At 39.3% G+C, this 27883-nt stretch overlaps 2 pseudogenes; one reads left to right on the top strand and one right to left on the bottom strand.

The window, feature by feature from the left end:
- Positions 1-10920: 10920 nt before the first annotated feature.
- On the bottom strand, positions 10921-15078 carry LOC110286343 (ubinuclein-2-like; annotated as a pseudogene).
- Positions 15079-15297: 219 nt separating this feature from the next.
- On the top strand, positions 15298-24923 carry LOC110286344 (elongation factor 1-alpha 1 pseudogene; annotated as a pseudogene).
- Positions 24924-27883: the final 2960 nt, after the last annotated feature.

Here is a 27883-nt window from a genome sequence, read left to right as displayed (position 1 = left end):
GTGTACAGAGAGATAGAGACATAGAGAGACTGAGACAGAAAGAGAGAGATTTAAAGAGAGAGAAGAGGAATAGAGTTTCCAGTGTTTTATGTAAGTACTAGTATCACTTTTGAACTCTGAACACATAAGAACATATCTCAAAGTCAGTCTGTAATAAGGCCATGAGAATTTGCTTAACTAAGTAGTTCCAGTATCATAAAATTCACTGGAGAGATTTCAGATGGATAAGAATGTGTATATATATGAACAGACATATGAAAAACCACAATTGAGTGTGCAAGTGATTTTAAACCCTTTTTATTAGCAAGTTATGTATTTTTGGAATGCATCAGTTATGAAACTTAGAATAATGTAAATGTCTTCTACTATCCATTCAATTTATTCTCAAATTCTTACTTTAATGATCTTACCAAGTTTGAGATTCATTGTTAATCAATGTCCTATATTTCAATATCTAATTTACCAATATGAACTACTTGTTGAAACATTTTGTAGCCTTGAGATGTAAAGAATTGATTTTTCAGTGATTTCTCTAGCCCTTACAACTCCTAAGATTAGACACTTAATAACTTAGTAAACATAGAAAAGAGCTTCCAGAGAAGGAAATACCCAACAGTGACCTTTATTTCTTTGATAACAAGTTGACATTCCAATATATGCCATTGCATGAACCTTATCATTTACTGCAATTAAAATGACTCAATAGTCAAAGGTCAACAGCATTTCGAAGCATTAGATAACTGATGTGGGGAATACTTTTATCCAGTCAACTTGTTCAAAATTTTCCATTACATAATTTCAATGAGTTATTTTGAAAAAAAAGGATAAAAATAAAATACAAAATTATATTTATGTTTATAAATTAATGACTTAGATTTTTAGGCAATGTATTGCTAATTAGTACAGAAATTAAGAGTTAAAAGTCTTGAATTAGATTTCTAGATCCAACACATTTCATATAACATTAATTACTTATGTAATCTCTCTGAGTCCTGCCTGCCACCCTCCTGTCTTCTACTTCTGTTTACTTCAGTCTGAAAAGTTGGAAACAGTATTTACCTCACTGCAAAGATAATTTTCACAATCAAATAAGAATGTGTCCCTTTTAAAGAGCTACACAAACATAGGCTTTATTACTCACAATATCAAATCTGAGAACAGAAAAATGTTGCTTAAGAGTTTCTCTAAAAATTTCATGATGTCATTGTTTTTAACAGGTGATTAGTATTCCATTGTGTAAACGTACACCATTTTATTTATCCATTCTTTGGTTGAGGGACAATGAGATTGTTTCCAGTTTCTGGTTATTATAAATTTAGTCATATTGAACATAGTTCAGCAAGTATCTTTATGCTAAGATGGGACATTCTTTGGGTATATGCCTAAGAGTGATATAGTATAGCTGTATCCTGAGGTAGATAGATTCTCATTTTTCTGAGAAAACTCCATATTGGTTTCCATATGGACTATTCATTCTCCTTGCTTCACATCCTATCTTAGCTAGGTTTAAGTTGGAATGTCAAACTCTGAAATTAGAAAAAAAAAATCATCCTGAGTGAGATAACCCAGACCGAGAAAGACAAACATGGTGTGTACTCATCTATATGCAGATAATAGCTGTAAAGTAAAGAAGCATCATACTACAAACAATAGGCCCAGAGAGGCTAAATAATGACCAGGATTTAAGGGGGACTAGAAAATCTCCCTAGAGGGGAAACTAGGAAAGGGGATAACATTTGAAATGTAAATAAAGAAAATATCTAATAAAAAATAAACAAAAAAATCTCCCTGGGAAGGAAATTTAGAGTAGATTTTGAGGGTGGGTTGGGGGCTTGTGGGATTGGAAACAGAATAGATTAGGATGAGGGAAAGGGAGGGAGAAAATAAGGGAAGAGGGAGAAAAGAGTGGAATTGGGAGACATTTGGGGAGCAAGGTAGAAACCCAGTCCAATGGAAACTCCATGGTATCTACAAGAGTAACTTTAGCAAAGACTTCTAATAATGAGGGATACAGAGCCTGAACTGGCCATCTTCTGTAACCACGTAAAACCTCAGTGGAGGGACTGGGGCAATCAACCCAGCCACAAAACATTCGACTACAATAAAAATTTCAATCATTTACAATAATGATAACAGAAATACTCTATAAACATACACAATATCCGCACCTTTAAATTTTCCAATAGAAAAAACCTCAAGGTCTTTAAAACACATTAAAATGATGTTTATGCGATTCTTGAGAAAGAGAAGGTACATATGAGTGGATAATATAGAAATTTGGAATCAATCCTAAGAAAGTAAAAAATTTTGATTCAGTTAGGCTTTCACTAAAGAAAATGTATTACTTGTCTCTTCTGTGCGATGTAGGTATCATATAAGGTTCTTTGGAGATGGACAGATAAACTTCTGTTCTCAATGGTTTTAGTTGTTGTTGAAGAGAAAGCCCTGAGCTAAATTTAAAGTGTGAAACTGTAGTTATTCATTGTAGAGAATATGATGTATTGTTGTCATTAGTAAACGTTGTTTATGAAAGCAAAAAGGGTTCTGGAGGCTGGTTAAGTGGATCCAATGTCTAGAATGTTAGGGAAGCAATAGCAATAAATATGGCCAAATATGTAGGCAGGAATTTTGAAAAGACTTGATATACTTTGCTAAGAATTCTGATTTGAAGTGACTGATAACAATGAAAGGAATTTAAAGAAAATAATTTCATGATAACTTTTGTGCTTTAAATAGGTAAATGCAATGTAAAGGAAGAACTGTGTGATTACCAATGGCCAAGCAAATATATGTAGTGCCATATATTCAAGTGGCTGAAGCAGGAGGATCACTTGAACCTAAGAATTCACAACCTGCCTGGGAAACATAGCAATACTCTAAGGACAAGGAAGGATTCTGTCTTGAAGTAAAGTAGTAAGCAAAAAGAGGAAAAAGGATGCATTCGATAACTTAGAAAGGAGAGGTAAGGGAGGGGAAGACTTGGTGACTTTATGTGATGACAATGCATGCAGAAGGAAGTGTGGAAATATATTTCTCACAGGGTAGTTTGATGAAAATGTCACATAGGAGAATGTGCAGATATGGGTGTAACATTATGGATTTAAATTGTTATATCAAATTTGAGATGATTTTAAAATTTCTACTGACAGATATCTGGGCTGTATACAGACATGTTTTAGAGAGGTGGTAGATGAGGGCAATCACAATGATATAACCCAACAGAGAGTTCCAGACATGGCATCAGAATGAAAAACAATCACTGCTTTTTGACTAAGTGGAAGGAGAACACCCATGGAAGACAGGAAAATTGTTCATAGCAATATGGACAAAGTTAAAAAGACTGCCATTTTCATAGAAGACCAAGGAATTGATTTTACTGAAGAGATCACTTTTGTCAAACATTGTAAACACCAAGTGAAGATAAAAACATGGAATTAACCAGTAGACTTAATAAGTAATAAGTCATACAGAACTTTGTTTAGCACTGTTTCAGTTTCAATGAAGAGAATAGAATCACAACTGCAATGGGCCAAGTAGTAAACTAGAAGTGAAATAGATCAGAAATATTCCCTTTCCCAACCTAAAAAAAATCAGAAGACTTCAGCATATTTTGAGTGCATACATCCTCACTGCATATAATTTATAATGGTAGAAGTCATTAAAGGTGTTTCAGAAAATGCGGAAGTACAGACAAATAATGAATATTATTCTTTCAACTATCTTTGAGATAGAGATAAATAGTGATAAGTTGAATGAACAAGTGCTACAGATCCCCTACTACAGCACTAGCTATGTAAGGTCTCTTCTTCTTCTTCTTCTTCTTCTTCTTCTTCTTCTTCTTCTTCTTCTTCTTCTTCTTCTTCTTCTTCTTCTTCTTCTTCTTCTTCTTCTTCTTCTTCTTCTTCTTCTTCTTCTTCTTCTTCTTCTTCTTCTTCTTCTTCTTCTTCTTCTTCTTCTTCTCCTTCTCCTTCTCCTTCTCCTTCTCCTTCTCCTTCTCCTTCTCCTTCTCCTTCTCCTTCTCCTTCTCCTCCTCCTCCTCCTCCTCCTCCTCCTCCTCCTCCTCCTCCTCCTCCTCCTCCTCCCCTCCCCTCCTCCTCCTCCTTCCCCTCCACCTTCTTCCTATTCCTCTTCCTCTTCTTTTTTCTCCTCCTTCCTTTTCCTGCTTCTCCTCTTCTTCCTCCTTTTGCTCTCATCTCTGAATAGATTTTGCCATGTCTAAATACTGATGTATAAAAGCCAATGGAAGAGAAGAGGGTAAAATTGAGAGAGAGGTCTAGTCGGTGGAACAGAAAACATAAAGAAACAGATAAGGATTAGATCTGGAGGACAAAGCGAAAGGTGGGATGTATTATGATTGGCAGCCATCCTTTCTAGATGAGATTGTAGGAAATAAAGATGCAAGCAAAGACTTGAAGATTATAGATGAGGGCTGAATGATAAGGGCCAGGAAGTTTTCAATTAATAAAAATCTTCTTTGAGTAGTTAAGTCTGAGATAACTGATGAAGAAAATGGTTGAAGGAGAAGATTATCATTATACATTCCTGAATACTTTGAGACTAGAGGTCATTCTATTTACTTCTTACTCTAGTCTTATAGCTTATTTCCACTCTATCAGGAAACTGAGTAAACTTCAAAATGTTACCCTAATTCAACCACATTTCTCAAACTCTACTAATATTAGCTTAGCTGGAGTCATCAGAACTTCACTGTGTGACTCTGTTCACCCATCTTAGTTCCACCCACTGTGCCTACTTTCAAGAGGTTTTTCTTTTGGTTTTCTACAATTTGAATATAAACCTAGATATATAGTTAGAGAGATATTGATTATCTATAGTGGTCTCTGGGCCTTCTTAGTGTTTTGTTCAAAATTTCTCCTGGATTTGTGGGTTAATACTAGTCATTAACTATGGACAATTCTCAGCCATTGTTACTTTGAATATATCATTTGGTCTTTTCAGTCTGTCCTCTTTTAGCCATGTTCCCATTATGTATATGTCACATGCTTTTGGTATAAGTCTTAGATGCTCTGTTCTTTCTTTTTATTCATTTCCCATGCTTTACAGCTTGGTTTAGCAGGTTCCTATCGATTTATTTTAATGAATACGATTCCTTTCTGAGACAATCTAAAGTCCAATAAGTCTATTAAAGCTGCCCTTCATCTTACAATATTTTAGATATAGAATTTCATTTTTATTCTTCCCTTTGATGCTTATCTCTATACTCAAGCTACCCACATATTATTGAATGCTGTCTTCTTTTTATGTTGGGAGCTTTATTATGTTCATCATGGCGATTTTAAATTCTTGGCTTGATAACTTCAAAATCTATGTCATATCTTATTAGAATTCTGATAGTCACTTTTTCTATTCAGATTTTTTTCTCTAGTCTTTCATCATGGCTTATAAGTTTTCATTGAAAAGTAGACATTATATCAGGTAAAATCTCCTGTTGTGTGACTGCTTTTCTATAACCTGGTGTGAGTTTACCAAACACTCCTTAAATCAATTCGGTGTCATACAACACAGATAAGCAATTAATTACTCTTACACTGTGACCCTATTAATGAGGTATCAAGGTATTGAAAGCATGACCTCCCTACAAACAGGCTCTGAGGTTCCCAAGATTTCTAGAATTGACACATTATACATGTATAATATAATATTTCAACATATACATACATGTTATGTAAAATAACAAAATTAGAGAAATTCTCATGTTTATCACCGTAGACATTTACCATGATGTTATATTAAAAACATTCAGAGCATTTTTTCAATTTATTGTAAAATCTCTACTATATTTTCTCTCTACTGTGCTATACAATCCTAGGCTCTGTTCCTCCTAAGCTCTACTCACTAACCCGTTCTCTTGTCCCTCTGCCACTCTCACACTCTAATTCTATAAAGTAAGCTACTTTACCTTTTACATCACACAGTTGAGAACATATAGTGCTTACCTTTTTAAATATTATATATTTTATTGAAAATACATATTTCATACAATATGTTCTGATCATGGTTTTCTCTGCTCAAACTCATCCCAGAGCTTCTCCACTCCCACCCCCAAACCTACATCCTTTTTTCCATTATTTTATCAGAGATCAAACAGGTATTGAAAAAAATAGAATAAAAGCCAAACAAACTTTACTGTTGAACATACAGACAGCTCTTAAATGTATACCCAGTGGGACTCCTTTGAAGAAAACTAATTTTTTCATTGTGATCAGTTATCAAGTATTCACAGCTTCTGGGTTAGGGATGGGAGGCATATGTCCACTTCCCCTTTCAGCACTGAGACCCCATCTGGTGAAGACCCACACAGGCCCAGGGATTGATAGAGATCTCCCACTTAGAACTCAGTTTTGCAAAGTCTCTCTCTGTGTACATTTTTCAGTTGTGGGTCTCTGTATTTGTTCCCATCTGCTGCTGGAGGAAGCTTCTCTGATGGCAAATGAACAAGACACTTAGCAACAAGTATAGAAGAATGTCTTTAGGAGTCAATTATGACTAGATATTTTTAGCAGAACTGTTGTAGTATTTTAATTTTTTGTAGGTCCACAGACTATCTGGATTCAGGTTCTTGCCCACCAGAGCATTGTCAGGTATAGGTTCCATTTCATGAATATTGTGCATGAGTCACCATTGTACATCTAAAGTTAAGTTGGTGTTTATCCTTGTCTTGGTAGCATGTAGTGTGCCTTCCAATACCAAGAACATTAGTCAGTAGGTGTGAAGGCTCTAAGTTGGCACCAGCTCAATTTTTCCAGTTCAATAGTCATATACGTGTTGTCTTCAGCAGTAGGGCCTTGCTGTCAGTTTGTGGAGAGAAAACATCAGCTTTAGCAATAGCTAAGGTTGCTTGGGGATTTCCATGGGGTCCCTTTGATCAACAACTCAAGTAGATGTAACACATTCCTGGCATTTGGGTTTTCATTTGGATTTCCCCTAACTTGGTGATTTTATTTAGTTTTTGTTTCTCAAATATATATATTAAGGATCTTTTACTGCAGTTGATTTTTCATGTAACAACTCAAATGAGTTTTGGTTTTAGATGTCCTTCCCCATATTCCCTCCAAACCCCTCTTTTTTTTTTTCTGCCCATCTTCATTTAATTCTCCCATTTTATCTCCTCCTATCCCTGTCCATAACAATATATTCTATTTCCTCTTCTTCAGAAGGACTTTCCCTTCCCTTTTTAGTACCTTATTTTGTACTCAACCTCTGTGGTTATATAGATTGTAGTTCGCTAATTGAAGGCTTAACATCTGACATCTACATGTAAATAAATGCACAACATAATTTACAAAATTTGACTTTCTGGGTCTATGTTACCTGACTCAGGATTATTTTTTCTAGCTCTCCCCATTTATCTGCAAATCTCATTATTTCATTTTTAATGTTCAAGTAATATTCCATTGTATAAATGTATCACATTTTCTGATCCACAAATTTGTAAATGGATATCTAGGCTGCTTCTAATTTCTAAGTTTTGGTGTCTTTTCTCTGTGTCTTTTCGTTAATTTGGCTAAGGTATTTTCAATTTTACTGATCTTCTCAAATAACTATTTTTTTTTAATTTCATTGATCCTTGTATTGGTTTGTTGTTGTTTGTTTCTCTTTTATTGCTCTCAGCCATGAGTTTGTTTATTTCTTGCCATATACTCTTTGTGGATATTGTTTTTTGTTGTTTGTTTGTTTAAGCACTTTCAGGTATGACATTGTGTTAAAATTTCTCTAATCTTTGTGCTATGAACTCATCTCTTAGAACTGCCTTTATATATCCCATAGATTTGAGTATGTTGTGTATTCATTTCCATTCAATTTCTAGGAAGTTTTAAACTTCTTTTCTAATTTTCATCTTGATGCACTTTTATTCAGTAGTGAACCTTTCAGTTTCCATTAATTTGTAAGCTTTCTGTTGTTTCTGTTGTTACCAGGTTTAATCAGTGGTGGTGGTCAGCTGGAATGCAGGATGTTATCATAATTTTCTTGTATCTATTGAGACTTACTTTGTGGCTGAGTATGTGGTCAATTTTGGAGAAAGTTCTATAAGATGCTGAGAAGGTAAATTCTTTTGTGTTTGGGTGAAATGTTCTATAAATATCTGTTAGATATATTTGGTTTATGTTATCAGCTAGCTCCAGAATTTCTGTTTAGTTTTTATCTGGATGACCTATCTTTTAGTGAGAGTGGGGTACTGATATTTCCCACTATCTGTGTGTAAGGGTCAATACCTGATTTTAGCTATAGTCGAGTTTCTTTTACAAAAGGGGGTATCTTTGTGTGTGGTACATAGATTTAGAACTGAAATGTCATCATGGTAAATTTTTCCTTTGATGAGTATGTAGTGTTCTCCCCTGTCCCTTCTGAATAATTTTGTTTGATATATAATTTATCAGATATTAAATTGGACACACTGGCTTGCATCTTCCATTTGTTTAGAATTTCTTTTTCCATCCTATTACCTTGAGATGTTATCTACCTTTGATGTTAATGTGTGTTTCCTCAATGCAGCAGCAGGATGGATCCTGTTTTTGTATCCAATCTCTCAGTCTGTGACTGTGCCTTGGGGGAACCGAGACCATTGATATTGAGAGTTATCTATGAGGTATGCTTGTTGATTCCTGTTAGTGTTTTGATGTGGTGTGATTCCCCCTCTCTTTTTATTTGATCATCTAAGACTACATATTCTTTGTGTTTTCTTGGGTGTGATTACCTCCTAAGATTGAATTGGTCCTTCTGGAATCTCCTGTAAAGCTGGATTTGTAGACAGATGCTGCTTAAATTGTATTTATTTGTCATTAGTGTTGCTTCTTTTGTGAAATACCTAGTCAGAAAATTGTCAGTCAGGTTTTTGTTGTTGTTGTTGTTGTTGTTGTTGTTGAGGTGTATGACTTTCATTTAAAAATTATTTTGTTACATTTATTTTTACTTTATGTATGCATACATGTGCATGAGAGAGAGAGAGAGAGAGAGAGAGAGAGAGAGAGAGAGAGAGAGAGAGAGAGAGAGAGAGAGAGATCAAGTATATGTCATGCTAGTCACAGGGAGGTCAGAGGACAACTTGTGGGAATTGGTTCCCTCCGTTACAACATGTGGGCCACAGAAATGACCTTTAGCCATTGAGAAATCTTATATGACCTGACTTCCATTTATATTCTGGATATCAGTCCCTTAGCTGATGAATATTTGTTTTGTCTATCTTCTATTTTGTTACCTATGCTTTTGAATTTTTTTTTTTTTTTTTTTTTTTTTTTTTTTTTTTAAAGATTTATTATATGTAAGTACACTGTAGCTGTCACACTCCAGAAGAGGGAGTCAGATCTCCTTACAGATGGTTGTGAGCCACCATGTGGTTGCTGGGATTTGAACTCTGGACCTTTGGAAGAGCAGTCGGGTGCTCTTACCCACTGAGCCATCTCACCAGCCCATGCTTTTGAATTTTATCCAAAGAAATTATTGCCTATATTGTCAATGGAAGTTCTCAGGAAGAAGCTTTGCCATTTAACTTAATGAAATATTAAGTGAATAGAACATCAATGCTTGTAAAATGGCTGGAATATTACAGGCCTAGAGCCTAGTTACAATCTTGTGCTGTCTTCAGTACTCTTGTTTGTCATTCTTTTCTTCACTCTGTGTCTGACATAATATCTTTGTAAGTATCAGAAAAAAACTATTTAAATGTGTTAACTTAGTGGACCTTGAGCTTTCACCAAGACAGAAGCTAAGAGTGTCATCAAATAGAATAGAATCTAAGAATAATAGGTGTCTTAGTTAGGGTTTTACTGCTGTGAACAGACACCATGACCAAGGCAAGTCTTATAAAAATCATTTAATTGGGGTTGTCTTACATGTTCAGAGGTTCAGTCCATTATCATCAAGGTGGGAGCATGGCAGTATCCAGGCAGGCATGGCACAGGAGGAGCTGAGAGTTCTATGTCTTCATCCAAAGGCTGCTAGTGGAAGACTGACTTCCAGGCAACTAAGGTGAGGATCTTAAGCCCACACCCATAGTGACACACCCATTCCAACCAGGTCATACCTATTCCAACAAGGCCACATCTCCAGATGGTGCCATTCCCTGGTCTAAGGATATACAAACCATTATAATAGGTTCTCCCACTTTGCTGTAAGCTGTCTCATCCATGCATCAGTCAATGTATTTGAAAATTGTCTTGACTCATGAATGACATCATTTGTTCTGTTATTAGAAAACCTGTACAAAATTCATGCTGGAACCTGAATTTTGAGATAACCTGTCTTAGTTAGGGTACTATTGCTGTGAGCAGACACCATGACCAAGGCAACTACTACAAAGGACAACATTTAATTGGGACTGGCTTACAGGTTCAGAGGTTCAGTCCATTATCATCAAGGCAGGAAACTTGTCAGCGTTCAGGCAGGCATGATACTGGAATAGTTGAGAGTTCTATATCTTCATCCAAAGGAAGCCAGGAGCAGACTGACTTCCAGGCAACTAGGAGGAGGGTCTCAAAGCCCACCCTCACAGTGACAGTCTTCCTCCAACAAAGCCACACCTCTTAATAGTAGCACTTCCTGGGCCAAGCATATTCAAACCACCACATCACCTAAATGTGCTCCCAATCCACACTCACTCATATTTGGTCCCAGGAAAAACTATCTCTTTTGAAGTAAGAGTTGTGTTTGGGGCGGGGGGCGATATCCATGTCCTGAGCGACTTTGCTTATTTTTTTCTAGTACTTTTAATTTTTCTTCACAGAATGATATAGTATTTATTTTTATCAAAAAAAATCTTAAAATTACATTTATTCTTGGGCAGGGGGACTGTGCTATGGTATGTGGATGTGTAGGCCAGTAGACAACTTTCTGGAGTCTGTTCTCCTATCATATGGGTCCCAGAAATCGAATTCAAGTTGTTGTGCTTGGTAGCAATCACCTTTACCCATTCAGCCATCTCACTGACTGAAAATAAAATATTCTTGAGCTGAAAAAATAGTCAGGTCTGAGGTTCTTTATGTCCTTCACACTGGCTGTTACCACTGAAGACCCTGTGGCAGAGGTTGACCTATGTGGAGTAGACAACAGTTTAGTAGCGCCCTTTGTTCTACTTCCTGTTCCCCCAGATTGACAAGTCCTATTAATTCCACTTGAGCTAAGGTTGCTTGCTACCTCAAGCTGGCAGGTACATTCATTGGGGTTCCATTCAAGCTGTTCTTCCCAACAGTTCAAGTGGATGATGAGTTTGTTAGATTAGAAGGGGTCTAAAGAGTTTTTGTAGCTGGAAGGCTAGAAGTATGATTTGAGGGCAACAATCTCAGAGTGGGAGACGGTCTGCTGATGTTCATTCACTGGGCTGTTTATGGACAGGGTTCTTACTTATAGAGTGGCTACTCTGGAGTACTAGTATGTTTGGACTAGAAGAACGTGGGCATACAGCAGGCTTGGGAGTTGGGTTGAATTGAGAAATCAGTTTAGTAGATATTGAAGGCTTATCTGACAGAAAGGGCTTGAGTGAAACAGAAGGCTTAGGTGGGGTAAAGTTTTGGGAGATGCGGCAAGTTTGGGAGATGCAGCCATTGAGAAGGGAGATTTGAAACCCTGCGTGGAGATTTGTGACACTATAGCCTTGGCTAAATAGTTACTGGAGGTAGTGGTACTCAGTGCTGTCCTAGAAACTAGGGGGTGGGGCCCCTGAGAACCTGAGAACCATTTCCAGGTGATGGGGTAGACAAAGGGAGGCAATACATCAGTGGCTTATCTGAAGTCTTGAGTAGTTGGGACGAACAGGAAAGTTGGGGGTTATTACTTAATTTCACCACTGGGTTGTTCTGTGATTTACTAGTGGTGGCTTGTAGTGGAGACACATAGTTCTGCTGGACAGCTGAGTTCTGGTGCACCTTTGTGACTTGTGTTAACGAAGAAGCATCTTGGGCCTCTGATGTTCCCAGAGCATGAGAGGAGGCAGCAGCTTGGGCTTGGGAGGAGGAGACATGAGTCTGTGAAGAAGAAGAAGCATGTATCTGGCTTGACCTTTGCAGTCCTTGCTGGAGTAGCCTGGCTGGCAAAGGTTCTAAGGAAACTTTAGGGTTCTGAATTGAAGAACCAGCAATAAGGCCTGAAGAAATACCAGTATGAGCTAAATCCTGGGGTTTCTTTGGTATTGGCCCCATGTGACCAGCAATAAGACTTGATGAGTGAGCAGTCTGAGTAGAATCTAGTTTTTTGGGGAGTAGCCAGTGGTAACTTACTTATGATACTTGCTAGTTTTTCTTCTCTCAGTCCTGGATGAGGTTTTGTAGTTGGCACATTTAGCCTTGAACCAACTGAGGGGCCCTTGTTCCCATTGTTGATGACAGCTAAAGCTTCAGATACAAGATCCAGTGAGGCTGAGGGGAAAGAAAGGTCTTCATCGAGGGAGTCGTCAAGGCAGATGGTTTCTTGCACTGGTGCTAAGCTAGGCTGGCTGAGGCAATGATGGATTGCTGGAGCTCATGGAAGGACTATGCGGAAGTTTTTGGGTCCCTTTTGGGGCTACATTCCTTCAGCATAGTAGAGAAAGAACAAACAGGAAGGGTCTTTACCATCACCTTGACTTTGGGTTTTGATGCAGGAATCACCTTTTTCTTTGCTGGATCACAAGTAAGATGATTATGTACACTCTGGCTTTCCTTAAAAAACCAAAAAAAAAAAAAAAAAAAAAAAAAAAAAACCAAAAAACCATTCTTGCCTGCATCCAGTCCTTACACCACAGTGGCTTCACCTCTGTCTCCATAAAGGATTTAAGATAATCCTCAGCAGACTGGCTGTTATTTGGCTCTAATTCATAGCGTCCCAATTTGATCTCAATGAGGTTACATAAAAAAGTTCTGATGGTGTCATCCCAGTGGAATTTCTTTTGTGGGCCTATGATGTCTTGCTTCCCTGGTTTATCATCATCAATATCATCATCAGCAGCAGCAACAGCAGCACCAGCACCATCATCATCATCATCATCATCACCACCACCACCATCATCATTATCACTACCACCACCATCATCATCATCACCACCACCATCATCAGTATCATCATCACCATCATCTTCATCATCACCAGATCCATTTTTTCCTGTTCTTCATTTACTTGGAACTTGGCATATTTGGCTTGAGTGCGATCCTGGCAGTCTTCCTGGTATTTAAACAGCTGTTCAGGCATGCCATTGCTGTCAGCTTCAGTTTCTGCAGAGGTTCTCTTAAATGATCATCCATTACGATGTAACTTCTTTAGATGTTTTACCAGTATTTTCTTATTTCATGGCACAAATGCTTCAAGATGGGAGTAGACACCACTACGAATGACAGGACCTAGTTCTTGTAGCTGTAACTCCAAGGCCAGAAGAATATCACTCATCTCTTGTGTAAAGAATTTTTTCTTTCCTTCATCAAAAAGTTTCACAGCAAGATATTTTATATTATTTGTGACTATTGAGAAGGGTGTTGTTTCCCTAATTTCTTTCTCGGCCTGTTTATTCTTTGTGTAGAGAAAGGCCATTGATTTGTTTGAGTTAATTTTATATCCAGCTACTTCACCGAAGCTGTTTATCAGGTTTAGGAGTTCTCTGGTGGAAATTTTAGGGTCACTTATATATACTATCATATCATCTGCAAAAAGTGATATTTTGACTTCATCTTTTCCAATTTGTACCCCTTTGATCTCCTTTTGTTGTCGAATTGCTCTGGCTAGGACTTCAAGTACAATGTTGAATAGGTAGGGAGAGAGTGGACAGCCTTGTCTAGTCCCTGATTTCAGTGGGATTGCTTCCAGCTTCTGACCATTTACTTTGATGTTGGCTACTGGTTTGCTGTAGATTGCTTTTATCATGTTTAGGTATGGGCCTTGAATTCCTGATCTTTCCAAGACTTTTATCATGAATGGGTGTTGGATCTTGTCAAATGCTTTTTCCGCATCTAACGAGCACCAGCTCCTCCAGGCTAATCCACTCTTTCAGCAGCAGTCAGCTGTGGCTTGCCCTGGAAGCAGACTCCCTCAGAGGGGGAATCTGCATGGGCAGCTGCGGCTGCTCAGGACGCTGGGGCTGAGTTGCAGCTCCATGGGCGGCTTGGCGTGGCTGACCTTTAATTTTTTATCACATAATTATTTCCGTGAATTCTGAAATTCTATTACATTTTATTTCTTTAATTTAATTTTATTTTAAATTCATTTTTATACTCCATATTCCATTTCCTGCCCCCATCCACCATCCTACTGTTCCACATCCCACACCTCCTCCCCACCCCACCCCATCTCCACGTGGATATCCCCACCCCCCACCCCACCTGACCTCTAAACTCCCTGGGGCCTCCAGTGTCTTGAGAGTTAGATGCATCATCTCTGAATGAACACAGATCTGGCAATCCTCTACTGTATGTGTGTTCGGGATCTCATATGAGCTGGTGTATGCAGGCTGGTTGGTAGTCCAGTGTCTGAGAGATCTTGGGGCGGGGGGGGGTCCAGATTAATTGGGACTGCTGGTCCTCTTGCAGGATCACCCTTCTCCTCAGCTTCTTTCAGCCTTCCCGAATTCAACCACAGAGGTCAGCTCCTTCTGTCCATTGGTTGGATGCAAATATCTGCATCTGACCCTTTCAACTGCTTGTTGGGTATTCAGAGGGCAGGCCTGATCCCTTTTTGTGAGCTCTCTACAGCCTCAGTAATAGTATTAGGCCTTGGGACCTCCCCTTGAGCTGGATCCCACTTTGGGCCTGTTGCTGGACCTTTATTTCCTCAGGCTCCTCTCCATTCCCATCCCTGTAATTCTTTCAGACAGAAACAATTATGGGTCAGAGATGTGACTGTGGGATGGCAAACCCATCCCTCACTTGATGTCCTGTCTTCCTGCTGGAGGTGTGTCCTATAAGTTCCCTCTCCCTACTTTCCAGTATTTTATTTCTCTTAGAAAGGTAATGTGAACACATTTGTACAGGTGCACAAGTGAAGATCAGGGGACAATTTGCAAAAGTCCATTCTTTCTTCCACCATATGGTTCCAGACATAAAACCTACACCATCAGACCTGGTGGCAAGCATCTTTACCCCTTGAGCCAACTTCCCGGCTCATTGGTATATGTTGAACTGACAGACTTTAAAACTGATGAAAGAAATATGTTCAATTTCATTCTTTTTCTTTTAGATATCATTTTCCCTACACCATTTATTATACATATTGTCCTTTCTGTAATGTATGTCATTTGAGCCTTTGTTGGTTGGATATGAGCTAGCTCTAGACATATACATTTATTTCTTGGTTTTCTATTCTATTCCACTGATTCTATGAGTTATGAGTATTGAACCCAAAGTCTGGTATATGCTAGGCAAGCATGCTATCCCTGAGATACATTCTCACTTATGCGTTTGATTTTGTGGCCGCCATGCTATTTTGATTACTATCATTTTGAAGACATACACTGTGATATTATAAAGTATCTTGTTTTTCTTTGGAGTACTTTAACATTTTTGTGTAAAGTTTAGGATGCTTTCTATTGTGAAAAATGTCTTAATATTTTGATGGGCAATATCAATTTTTACTTTGGGAAGTACAACCATTAAAGCAATATCAATTCTTTAAATATGAATTAATGTCAGTATTTGAACATCATTAATCCTTCCAACTCAGGAACCTAGCTCAAATTATAAAGATCTTCCCCTAAGTATATTTTTCCCTCTTTAATGCCCATATTTACCCTTCTGTGAATAACCACTTCCATTTAAGACAGAATTACCCATTGATAACTCCAGTGATTTATCCTCTTGAAAAAAATCATCTGGACTATGTGATAGGAGCAATTTCGGGAAGAGAAAGTTTGATTGAAGTACAATGAATACATGTTTGAAAAGTTACAATGAGACCTATTATTTTGTACAAATCACACATAATAACAGAAGACAGAATGGGAATTATATTAGAACGAACATCCATTCGTTGTTCATAAATCTTATATAAAACTGTGTTGCTGATTTTTTGGGTGGTCCACAATAGTTTTGCCATCAGAACACAGGTGTTCTGAAAAAAAAATCATTGCCAATTTGACACCAAATAGAAGACTCATAACATTGTAATCATTGAACACATAGATTTGGGCAAGTCCACCATTTCTGGCCATCTCTTCTACAAGTGTGGAATCTACAAATGATTCATTGAAAAGTTTGAAAAGGTAGTGGCCAAGGTAGGAAAAGTCTTCTTCAAGTATTCCTTGGTCATGGACAAGCTGAAAGCTGAATATGAACATAATATCACAATTGCTATCTCCCTGTAAAAAATTAAGACCACTAATACTATGTGACTATCACTGATGCTCCAGGACACAGAGACTTTACCAAAGCAGACTTTACTTTACAGGCAGGTGTCAGGCTGGTTGTCCTATCCTGAGTATTGATTGTTGCTGGTGTTGATGAATTTGAAGCCAATATATCCCAAAATAGGCAGACTCCTGAGCATTCCACAGAGGCTTACACACTGGATGTGAAAGAGCTAATTGTTGGTATCAACAAAATAGATTTTACTGAGACAACCTACATCCAGAAGTGATATGAGAAAATTGTTAAGAAAGTACCTATATTAAGAAAATTGGTTACAATCTTGAGACAGCATGTGTGCCCATTTCTGGTTGGGATGGTTAAAGCATGCTAGAACAAAGTGCTAAAATATGCCTTGGTTCAAGGGATGAAGAGTCACCTGCAAGGATAGAAGTGTCACTGGGACTATACTGCTGGAAAGTTTGGACTGTATTCTGCCACCAACTCATTCAACTGACAAGCCTTTATGACTGCCTTTCCAGTATGTCTATAAAATTGTGTTGTCTTGGTACTGTCCCTTTGGGCCAAGTGGAAATTGTTGTTCTCAAACCTGGCATAGGTTATCTTTGTTTCAGTCCATGTCACAACAAAAGAAAAGTGTTAAAATGTATTATGAGGCTTTGGCTGAAACTTCCTGGGGACAATGAGTGTGGCCTCCCTTCCCCCAGCCTGGAACCTGCTTGCTCAAGGGTGGAGCTCATTCGTCCTGTCATGCCTACCTACTGCTGGAACCTGCCTTTGCTGCCTGGAGGCACACACGTGTTCGTCCTGCTCCTGGACCCTGAGTTACTTGGCGGGAAGTTGGGTTCCCTCCCCCTTCCTTTATAACTGGGTGTCTGAAAATAGTAAAATTGAGCCTTGATCAGAACTTGTTGTCTTGGCTCCATTGTTTCTTCCGCCCCGTCTAGATTCCTCTCTTTTTAGCCTGAACTGCCATTCTCAGTTGAACCGTTCGTGTTGTGGACTGCGGGCAGGCCGCAACAGTTGGCGCCAGAACTGGGACCTGAAGAATGGCAGAGGGATGCTAAGAGAAACGACTGCTGTGTGGAGCTCCACAAGAAAGGAAAGGATCTTCGTATTGGAGGAGCATCGGAGCAACGGACAGGTACACATGCTAGCGCTAGCCTAAAAAATTTCAGTTTTGTAAAGTGTTGCTGAGGATGCGGTAGGATACGAATCAAGTTTGAATCAGTGCTGACCCAACACTGTTTCTGCTTGGGGTCAGTAGTTCGTTAATCGGAACTAGATACGGAGACAGGCGGTGTGCCGCAGCTTTTTAGAAAGCTGCTTAGGTGGAAGAAGGAAGGGTTCAAAGTCATGGATCAGGCGGTTGTTTTTAGCTTTCAGGAGTTGCTTCGGGCCAAAGGAGTAAGGCTTGAAGTACAATTAGTAAGAAATTTTTTAGATAAGATAGCTGTTGTCCATGGTTCAAAGAAGAAGAAACGATAGATTGTGGAACCTGGGAGAAAGTTGGTGAGGCCCTGAATATCGCTCAGACAGATAATTTTACCCTAGGTCTCTCTGGGCGCTTGTAAATGATGCTATAAAAGATGCAACTTTTCCAGGGCTAAATCGCCCTCAGGTGGAACTTGTGATATCTCAGGAGGAGTGCCTATCAGAGAAGGCCTCCTCAGAAAAAGATCTTCTTAACTCAAAAATTGATAAATGTGGAAACTCTGATGATGGACTGAATTTTAACAAAAATCACTCAGATAGAGGAATTGCCCATTACCTTAATGAGAATTGGTCCTCTTGCGAATCTCCCGCTTCACCTATAGTCACCACTTCGGGAGGTGCTTCGCATAGGGACACACGGCTAAGCAAGTTAGAATTTGAGATTAAGCTTCAGAGGCTGACTAATGAGCTTCGGAAACTAAAAAAGATCTCAGAAGCGGAGAAGAGTAACTCTTCTGTAGTTCACCAGGTGCCGCTAGAAAGAATTGTGAGTCAGACTCATGGGAAAGGACAGAATTCGTTTAATACGCTGGCCTTTCCTGTGGTCGAGGTAGTTGATCAGCAAGATGCTAGGACCAGACATTACCAGACCTTGGATTTCAAGTTGTTAAAAGAGTTAAAGGTGGCTGTTGTGCAATATGGTCCTTCAGCCCCATTCACTCAAGCATTACTGGACACAGTTGCAGAGTCAAACTTAACCCCCTCAGATTGGAAGACTCTGTCCAAGGCTACCCTGTCAGGAGGAGATTTTTTGCTTTGGGATTCTGAATGGCGAGACGCCAGTAAGAAAACTGCTGCTTCTAATGCTCAGGCTGGTAACCCAGACTGGGATAGCAACATGCTTTTAGGAGAGGGTCCATATGAGGGACAGACAAATCAGATTGATTTTCCGTTGCAGTGTACGTGCAAGTTGCGACAGCCGCACGTAGTGCTTGGGGAAGGTTGCCAGTTAAAGGAGATACTAGTGGAAGTTTAGCTAGCATTCGGCAGGGTTCTGATGAACCATATCAGGACTTTGTGGACAGGCTGTTGATTTCTGCTAGTAGAATCCTTGGAAGTCCAGACACAGGTAGTCCCTTTGTTATGCAGCTGGCTTATGAGAATGCTAACGCAACTTGCCGAGCTGCAATTCAACCGCATAAGGGACAGACAGATTTGGCGGGATATGTCCGTCTTTGCACAGACATCGGGCCTTCCTGCGAGTTCTGGCAGGGAACCCACGCGCAAGCAATGTTCTCGAGGAAACGGGGAAATAATGCATGCTTTAATTGTGGAAGTTTGGATCATTTTAGAAGTAATTGTCCTAAGAACAAGGGCACCAAGGGTAGACAAACAGGCCGTACCCCAGGAATATGTCCCCAGTGTGGGAAGGGCCGCCACTGGGCAAAAGATTGTAAGCATAAACCAAGGTTTTGAGCCGCCCGGTGCCGGGAAATGAGGAAAGGGGTCAGCCCCAGGCCCCGAGTTACTCAAAGAGGACAGACAGCTTATGGGGCTATAAATCTGCTGCCCAGCCAACAAGATCAGTTCTTGAGCTTGTCAGGTCAAACCCAGGAAATGCAAGACTGGACCTCTGTTCCACTGTCCACGCAGTATTAACCCCAGAAATGGGAGTCCAAACTCTGCCTACCGGAGTCTTCGGACCACTGCCCACAGAAACCTGTGGCTTTCTCTTGGGACGAAGCAGTTCTATTGTAGAAGGCCTGCAGATTTATCCAGGTGTTATAAATAATGATTATGAGGGAGAACTTAAAATCATAGCCGCTTGCCCTCGTGGTGTTATAACTATACCTGCTAATCAAAAAATTGCTCAACTTACTTTGATCCCTTCACGCCAGTCACTGTATAGATTCTTTGAAAGTGAGGAAGGACAAAATAATTTTGACTCCTTGGGCGTAAATTGGGTGAAATCTATCACAAATCAGAGACCTAACCTTAAATTGACTCTTGATGGAAAAGGCTTTGAAGGATTAATAGATACCGGGGCCGACGTAACAATTATAAGAGGGCAGGACTGGCCCTCAAACTGGCCCTTGACTGCTTCCTTGACTCACCTTCAAGGAATTGGGTACGCCAGTAACCCAAAACGTAGTTCCAAATTGCTAACCTGGAGAGATGAGGAAGGGAAATCAGGAAAGATTCAGCCGTATGTTATGTCAAATTTGCCTGTGACCCTGTGGGGAAGAGATCTGTTGTCACAGATGGGTGTTATTCTGTGCAGTTCTAAGGAGATGGTGACTGAGCAGACACTCAGGCAGGGACTCCTGCCTGGTCGTGAACTAGTAAAAAAAGGACAGGGAATTAGGACCTTTGAGGATCTTAAACCCCACTCTAACATGAGAGGTTTAAAGTATTTTCAATAGCGACCACTATCTTGCCTGCATCCCACGCGGAAAAAATTCAATGGCGTAATGATATTCCGGTGTGGGTAGATCAGTGGTCTTTACCTAAAGAGAAAATAGAGGCCACTTCTTTGCTAGTGCAGGAGCAGTTAGAAGCAGGACATTTGGTGGAGTCTCACTCTCCCTGGAATACACCCATTTTCATTATCAGGAAGAAATCTGGAAAATGGAGACTGCTACAAGATTTAAGAAAAGTTAATGAGACCATGGTACTTATGGGAACCCTACAACCGGGGCTCTCCTCCCCAGTGGCCATTCCTAAGGGATATTATAAGATTGTTATAGATTTGAAAGATTGTTTCTTTACCATCCCTTTGCATCCAAAGGATTGTGAGAGATTCGCTTTTAGTGTTCCTTCTGTAAATTTCAAGGAACCCATGAAAAGATATCAATGGACAGTCCTCCCGCAGGGGATGGCTAATAGTCCCACATTATGTCAAAGGTTTGTGGCGAAAGCAATTCAGCCTGTTAGACAACAATGGCCAAATATTTACATCGTTCATTTCACAGATGATGTCTTGATGGCGGGAAAGGACCCCCAAGAATTGCTTTTGTGTTATAAAGGTTTACAAAAAGCCCTAGCTGATAAGGGATTGCAAATTGCTTCTGAAAAGGTACAAACTCAGGATCCTTATAATTATTTGGGTTTTAGACTCACTGATCAAGCTGTTTTTCCCCAAAAGATCGTTATTCGTAGAGATAACTTAAAGACCTTAAATGATTTTCAAAAATTGTTGGGTGATATTAACTGGCTTCGCCCCTATTTAAAGCTTACTACAGGGGAGTTAAAACCTTTATTTGATATTCTTAAAGGGAGTTCTGATCCCACTTCCCCTAGATCCCTAACCTCAGAAGGATTGCTGGCCTTACAACTAGTGGAAAAGTCTATTGAAGAGCAATTCGTTACCTATATAGATTACTCCTTGCCGCTGCACCTGTTAATTTTTAATACGACTCATGTGCCTACGGGACTGCTATGGCAAAAATTTCCTATAATGTGGATACATTCAAGGATTTCTCCCAAACGTAATATCTTGCCATATCACGAAGCAGTGGCTCAGATGATTATCACTGGAAGAAGGCAGGCATTGACTTATTTCGGAAAAGAGCCAGATATCATTGTTCAGCCTTATAGCGTAAGTCAAGACACTTGGCTGAAACAGCATAGTACAGATTGGTTGCTTGCACAAATAGGGTTTAGTGGAATTATAGACAACCACTACCCTCAAGATAGGTTAATAAAATTTTTAAATGTACATGATATGATATTTCCTAAGATGACTTCTTTACAGCCTTTAAATAATTCTCTATTGATTTTTACTGATGGCTCCTCTAAAGGGCGAGCTGGATATCTTATTAATAATCAACAGGTTATCGTAGAGACTCCTGGTCTCTCGGCTCAGCTAGCCGAATTAACAGCAGTGCTAAAGGTCTTTCAGTCTGTACATGGGGCTTTTAATATCTTTACTGACAGTTTATATGTTGCTCAATCAGTACCCTTATTAGAAACCTGTGGCACGTTTAACTTCAATACGCCATCAGGATCCTTATTTTCAGAATTGCAAAACATCATTCTTGCCCGGAAAAATCCGTTTTATATTGGCCACATACGGTCTCACTCTGGTCTTCCTGGGCCTCTGGCCGAGGGTAATGATCGAATTGACAGGGCTCTAATAGGAGAAGCTTTAGTTTCAAATCCTGTTGCTCTGGCCCAACGTGATCATGAAAGGTTTCACCTCTCTAGCCACACCCTAAGGCTCTGCCATAAGATCACTAAGGAGCAAGCAAGAATGATTGTAAAACAATGTCCTAAATGTATTACATTATCTCCAGTGCCACATCTAGGAGTCAATCCTAGAGGCCTTATGCCTAATCATATTTGGCAAATGGATATAACCCATTATGCAGAATTTGGAAAACTAAAATATATACATGTTTGCATTGATACCTGTTCAGGATTTCTCTTTGCTTCTCTGCATACAGGGGAGGCTTCAAAAAACGTAATTGATCATTGCCTACAAGCCTTTAATACCATGGGGTTGCCTAAGCTTATTAAGACAGATAACGGGCCATCTTATTCTAGTAAAAACTTTATTGCATTCTGTAAAGAATTCGGTATCAAACATAAAACTGGAATTCCTTACAACCCCATGGGACAAGGAATAGTTGAACGTGCTCATAGCACCTTAAAGAATTGGCTTTTTAAAACAAAAGAGGGGCATCTATATCCCCCAAGGTCACCAAAGGCTCATCTTGCCTTCACCTTATTTGTCCTAAACTTTTTGCAAACTGACATTAAAGGTCAGTCTGCAGCGGAACGCCACTGGCACCCAGTTACTTCTAATTCTTATGCATTGGTAAAATGGAAGGACGCCCTGACTAATAAATGGAAGGGTCCAGATCCAGTTCTAATCTGGGGAAGAGGCTCGGTTTGTGTTTTTTCACGAGATGAAGATGAAGCACGGTGGCTACCAGAGAGATTAATTCATCAGGTAAACACAGATTCTGTCTCTTCTCGTAAGTATCATTCTAAAGACTAAAATTCCTCTTGAGCTGGGAGTGGAAGCTCTCAAAAAACACTGTTTTCCTCTGAGCCAATTCCCCTACAAGAGGCCGGATTAACTTTAGCTTTACAATTTGCATCTAAATAAAGTACCTTGACTTCTCCAAACAGAAAATTTACATTGCTACACTCTCATTGTTTAGAATTCTTCCTTTTCTCAAGCAGGTCAGTCTACATTCTCGGGTTTTCCGCCCCTAAGAGCAAACAGGTGGTACTGCTAATCTCCCTTCCAAGGACATCCCAGCATGTGGCTTTTCAGTCTAAGATAAGATTTAGATTTACCAGGAGAGCTAGGGAAGTAGAAATTTCATATATATTTACAGAGATTAGTTCTTATTTTGATAGAGATGGGCTTAGTCCCTTAGCTGGCCTCTGGCTTTCCACCCTTGCTGTTACTGCAAGGTGTCCTTAGTTCCTCAGGCTAGGGAATAACAGGTATGAAGAGGAAAGACTTTCAGCTCCTATTTTAACCAAAATTAATGGTGTTAATACTGACATAATTCTTGTCTAGGCCTTGCTAAATCTGAGGTTGACAAGTCTCATATAGAGACCGCGCATTAACTCAGAACTGCGCTACTGATTCATAATCATATGAATACAGTTGGGTACCGCTTGGCGCAGGAGATTACTGCAGAGGGAAGGTCCAGCTTGACCGTTTCTGAGTTCCCTGTGCGACACACCTGATTTGTAAGAGGTTGGTATCTGACTCCAGCTAAAAACCAAAAATACTTAAGGCTCTGCCTCCCCTCCCCAAAAGATACCAAGAGCCACAGATGTGAGTTGTTATAATGCTCACGGGAGGAATCAGGTCAAAGTCCACCCAAGTCAAGGTTAAAGGCCCACTCATCTATGGATGAAAAGAATCATTTGATCACCTCTGTTAAGCATTGCCTATTTAAACTTAATTAATAGGGGGGAGAGAGGTTGGAGACCTTGCTGTCGTAAGGGCAAGCCCTTCACTGCCTCCCACCCAAATAAAAAAGCCAACTGGCCTTGTACTAAAGAGCTGGTCTTAACCCCTGTTTCTCACTGTTTCCCCTGCCTTTCACCCAAAATTGCGGATAATTATCAGTTCAGTGTTATTCTAAAATTGTTTAGTTAAACTCAGCCAGGGTTCCAACGCCCTACTTAAAATGCAAACAGGTAGCTACCTATTCAGCACTAATTAGCATTATAAAGTCAGAGCCTACAGCCCAGCGCTGCTATTCCATCAGTGCTTTAAAGACAGTCTTAGCCAGATACAGTTTACCATTAGAAAAGTTAGGGAATCCCATGGAAACAGGTTTTTTTCTTTAGCCCTAAAAAACTCAGGCAGAACTATTGAACATAGATAATTTTTCTGCCTCAGGCCACCCCCTTTTTTATTTTTGTTTTGTTAACTAATGGGAGGAAATGTGGCCTCCCTTCCCCCAGCCTGGAACCTGCTTGCTCAAGGGTGGAGCTACCGGCTCATTCGTCCTGTCACGCCTACCTACTGCTGGAACCTGCCTTTGCTGCCTGGAGGCACACACGTGTTCGTCCTGCTACTGGACCCTGAGTTACTTGGCGGGAAGTTGGGTTCCCTCCCCCTTCCTTTATAACTGGGTGTCTGAAAATAGTAAAATTGAGCCTTGATAAGAACTTGTTGTCTTGGCTCCATTGTTTCTTCCGCCCCGTCTAGATTCCTCTCTTTTCAGCCTGAACTGCCATTCTCAGTTGAACCATTCATGTTGTGGACTGTGGGCAGGCCGCAACAAATGAGGGCTTTCAATGTAATAAAGAACATGTCTGTCAAAGATGTTAGAAATGGCAATGCTGCTGGTGACAGAAAAAAAATAAGCCACCACTGGAAGCAGCTAGTGTCATTGATCAGGTGAGTTTCCTTAATCATCTAGACCAAATTATTGCTGGCTATGTCTCTGTATTGTATTGTCATATGGTCCCCATGGCTTGCAAATTTTCTGAACTTAAAGAAAAGATTGATCATTGTTCTGGTAAGAAGCTAGAAGATGGCTTCAAATTCTTGAAATCTAGTGATGCAGCTATTATTGATATGGTTGCAGGTAAGGCAATTCAGGTTGAGAGCTTCTCTGACTATCCTCTGCTGGGTCACTTTGCTGTGAGGCAGGCAGTTGTGTCATCAACGCTATGGACGAGAAAGCTGCTGGAAAATTCACCACATTTTCCCAGAAAGCTCTGAAAGCCACATAATATTGCGTCTAACACTTGCTACTCCAGTCTTAGTCAGTGACATAAGGTCACAAAACTGTCTCCATTGGCCATTCAAGTTTAATAGTAAACAATTGGTTAATGGTAAGAATGCATGATAAAGCTTTCAGAAGGAAATGAGAATATATTGTGGATCAGTCTCTCTCTCTCTATCGTGTGTGTACGTGTCTGTGTGTTTCTGTGTGAGTGTGTCTGTGGGAGATTCATGCTATTAGTTTTTAAAATCAGTGCTTTTTCATGGAAACAACTTGACCCAAAATTTGTCATAGAATTTTGAGACCAATTAAAATAAGTTTAATGAGATAAAACTTTGTAAGGCTTATTGTCAGGTTTTTTTTTTTTTTTATTTCAGAAAATAAAGCTTAGATAAAAAAATGGAGTGTGAATCCTGGGAAAAATATTAATCTCTTAGTGTTTAAGAGGAAGTTTAAATAGAGGAAAGGCTGTAAAGCATGGTAATAGTTAAAACTTGCTTTGCACCTACTATTTGCCAGGTATTGTTCTAAATAATATATATGTATAGGTATAAATATATATTTACATAAAAAGAAATAGGTATAGAAATTTAATCATAATAATTCAACAAGGAAAATGGTATGTATAATCACTTCCATTTTATTGAAAGGTAAATTGACATTTACTGCTAGTATCAAGGGAACCAACTATGCTAAAAGAACATTATGGAGACAGAACATTGGATAGTACAGAGGAGTATATACATTTTCACTATCAGTCTTGCCTACTTTTGACTAGGCATTCACTAAATACCTTGGTGATCATTTCAAATTATGCTAAACTTAGTTAACTCTGTAAAGAGAAAATGAAAGCTAAAGTTCCTTACTGTAGTCTTGGTCTATCTTCATAAATCTTTTATTGAAAGATTTCATAAATCTTTTAAAAAGACTTCTTAAATGACCCATGCCCCATTATGATTTATTTATTGATTTCTTGTTAATATATAAATAAAGTAAAAATTTAAACTATATTCATATCCTTAGATCAACTCAAAGTATATCACAAGGCCTTAAATACCTGAGACTGTGGAATAGTTGCAGGATTGACTTATTGGATAGAACTCTATTAGCACTGACAAATGGGGTACATCAAATTAAAAGCCTTGTTTCCCTGCACTGCAAGAGAAAAAATATAGTGAAGAGAAAATCTACTAGTTACAGAAAGTCTTTGCTAGTTATCCCATATGTGTGTGTGTGTGTGTGTGTGTGTGTATGAGCTAAACAGAACCTTTGCTGAGAAAGCTATTTGGGGATGGAGATATTGCCACACCTGATTTTAAGTGATATTACAGATCTATGGTAACAGAATAGCATGGTACCAGTACTTAATCAGACATGTAGATCAATGGAACAGAATAGATGATTGAGATACCAACTTCTGTACTTTGAGTCACATGAGTTTTGACAAAGTTGCCAAAAACACACATCAGTGAAAAAACAGCTTCTTCAATATATGGTATTGGGAAAACTAGATATTGTTTCATAGAAAAATCAAACTAGATGGTTTTTCCAATAGCAGCATACCTGAAAAATCTCTAGTTGTTAGAGGAAAAGTAGACAGTATGCTTCAAGACACAGATATAGATGCAGACTTCCTGAATAAGAGCCCTGTAGCTCAGAAGCAAGACCAACAATTGAAATTTGAAAGTGAAGTATATTAGACAGTCATTAGACAGTTTATAGGATGAGATAGAATTTTTTTCCAACTAACTATACCTCTGGCAGAAGATTGCTATTTTGAATATACAAATATTTTTATTATACATTTTCTTTATTTACATTTCAAATGCTATCCTGAAAGTTCCCTATACCCCCTCCCACCCTGCTCCCTTACCCACCCATTCTTACTTCTTGGCCCTAGAATTCCCCTGTACTGGGGCATATAAAGTTTGCAAGACCAAGGGACCTCTCTTCCCAATGATGGCTGACTAGGCCATCTTCTGATACATATGCAGCTAGAGGCACAAGCTCTGGGGATACTGGTTAGTTCATATTGTTGTTCCACCTATAGGGTTGCAGACCCCTTCAGCTCTTTGGGTACTTTTTCTAGCTTCTCCATTGGGGGCCCTGTGTTCCATCCTATAGATGACTGTGAGCATCCACTTCTGTATTTGCCAGGCACTGGCATAGCCTCACTCCAGACAGCTATATCAGGGTCCTTTCAGCAAAATCTTGCTAGCATATGCAATAGTGTCTAGGTTTGGTGGCTGATTATGGCATGGATCCATAAAAAAATTACCCCCCCCCAAAAAAACCCACCTGACAGCACTCAGAAGAACAAGTGACTGAGCAACCTGTCCGCTGATCTGCCCCACTCCCCAGATTCAGCTCCCAAATAATAATTCCACCACCCCTTCCCACCCTATTGCCCACACTGGCGCTGGACCCCATTCCCAATTCCAGAATTCTTCAGCTCAGGTGCCAGCCATACCAGTCATAAGAATAGAGCCACTTGATCCACCAAAGGGCAAACTAGCTGTAAGAAGTCTAGCCCCCAACCTAGATAGAGACTCCCTACTTGATCAGAGGTCACACAAACCACCAGAAATCCAGGCCACAAAGACCAGAAGAACAAAGAAGAAACAGAAAAGAAGGAAGAAAACACTCATCCAACAAAGACAAATTAAGAAATCACCACCTAGATCTTTAATTTTCCCAAACCAAATGCCTAAATGTCAGTATAAGAATATAATCAACAAAAACCAGGGCAATGTGGAATCACCAGATTCTAGCTATTCTATGACAGCAAGACCCCAATATTCCAATGCAGCTGAAACACAAGAAAACTACTTTAACACCAACTTTATAAAAATGATAGAGTTCCTTAAAGAGGAAATTAAAAATATCTCCTAAAAGAAATTGAGGAAAAGACAGCCAAAATTGGAAGAAATCAATAAGTCCATGAAAGAAAATCAAGAAAATACAAAC

This window comes from Mus caroli, unplaced genomic scaffold, assembly GCF_978045245.1.
Source record: "Mus caroli unplaced genomic scaffold, Mus_caroli_1 scaffold_5, whole genome shotgun sequence".
NCBI lineage: Eukaryota > Metazoa > Chordata > Mammalia > Rodentia > Muridae > Mus > Mus caroli.
The sequence above is the reverse complement of the archived record's forward strand: the minus strand, read 5'-3'. Positions and strand labels throughout refer to the sequence as shown.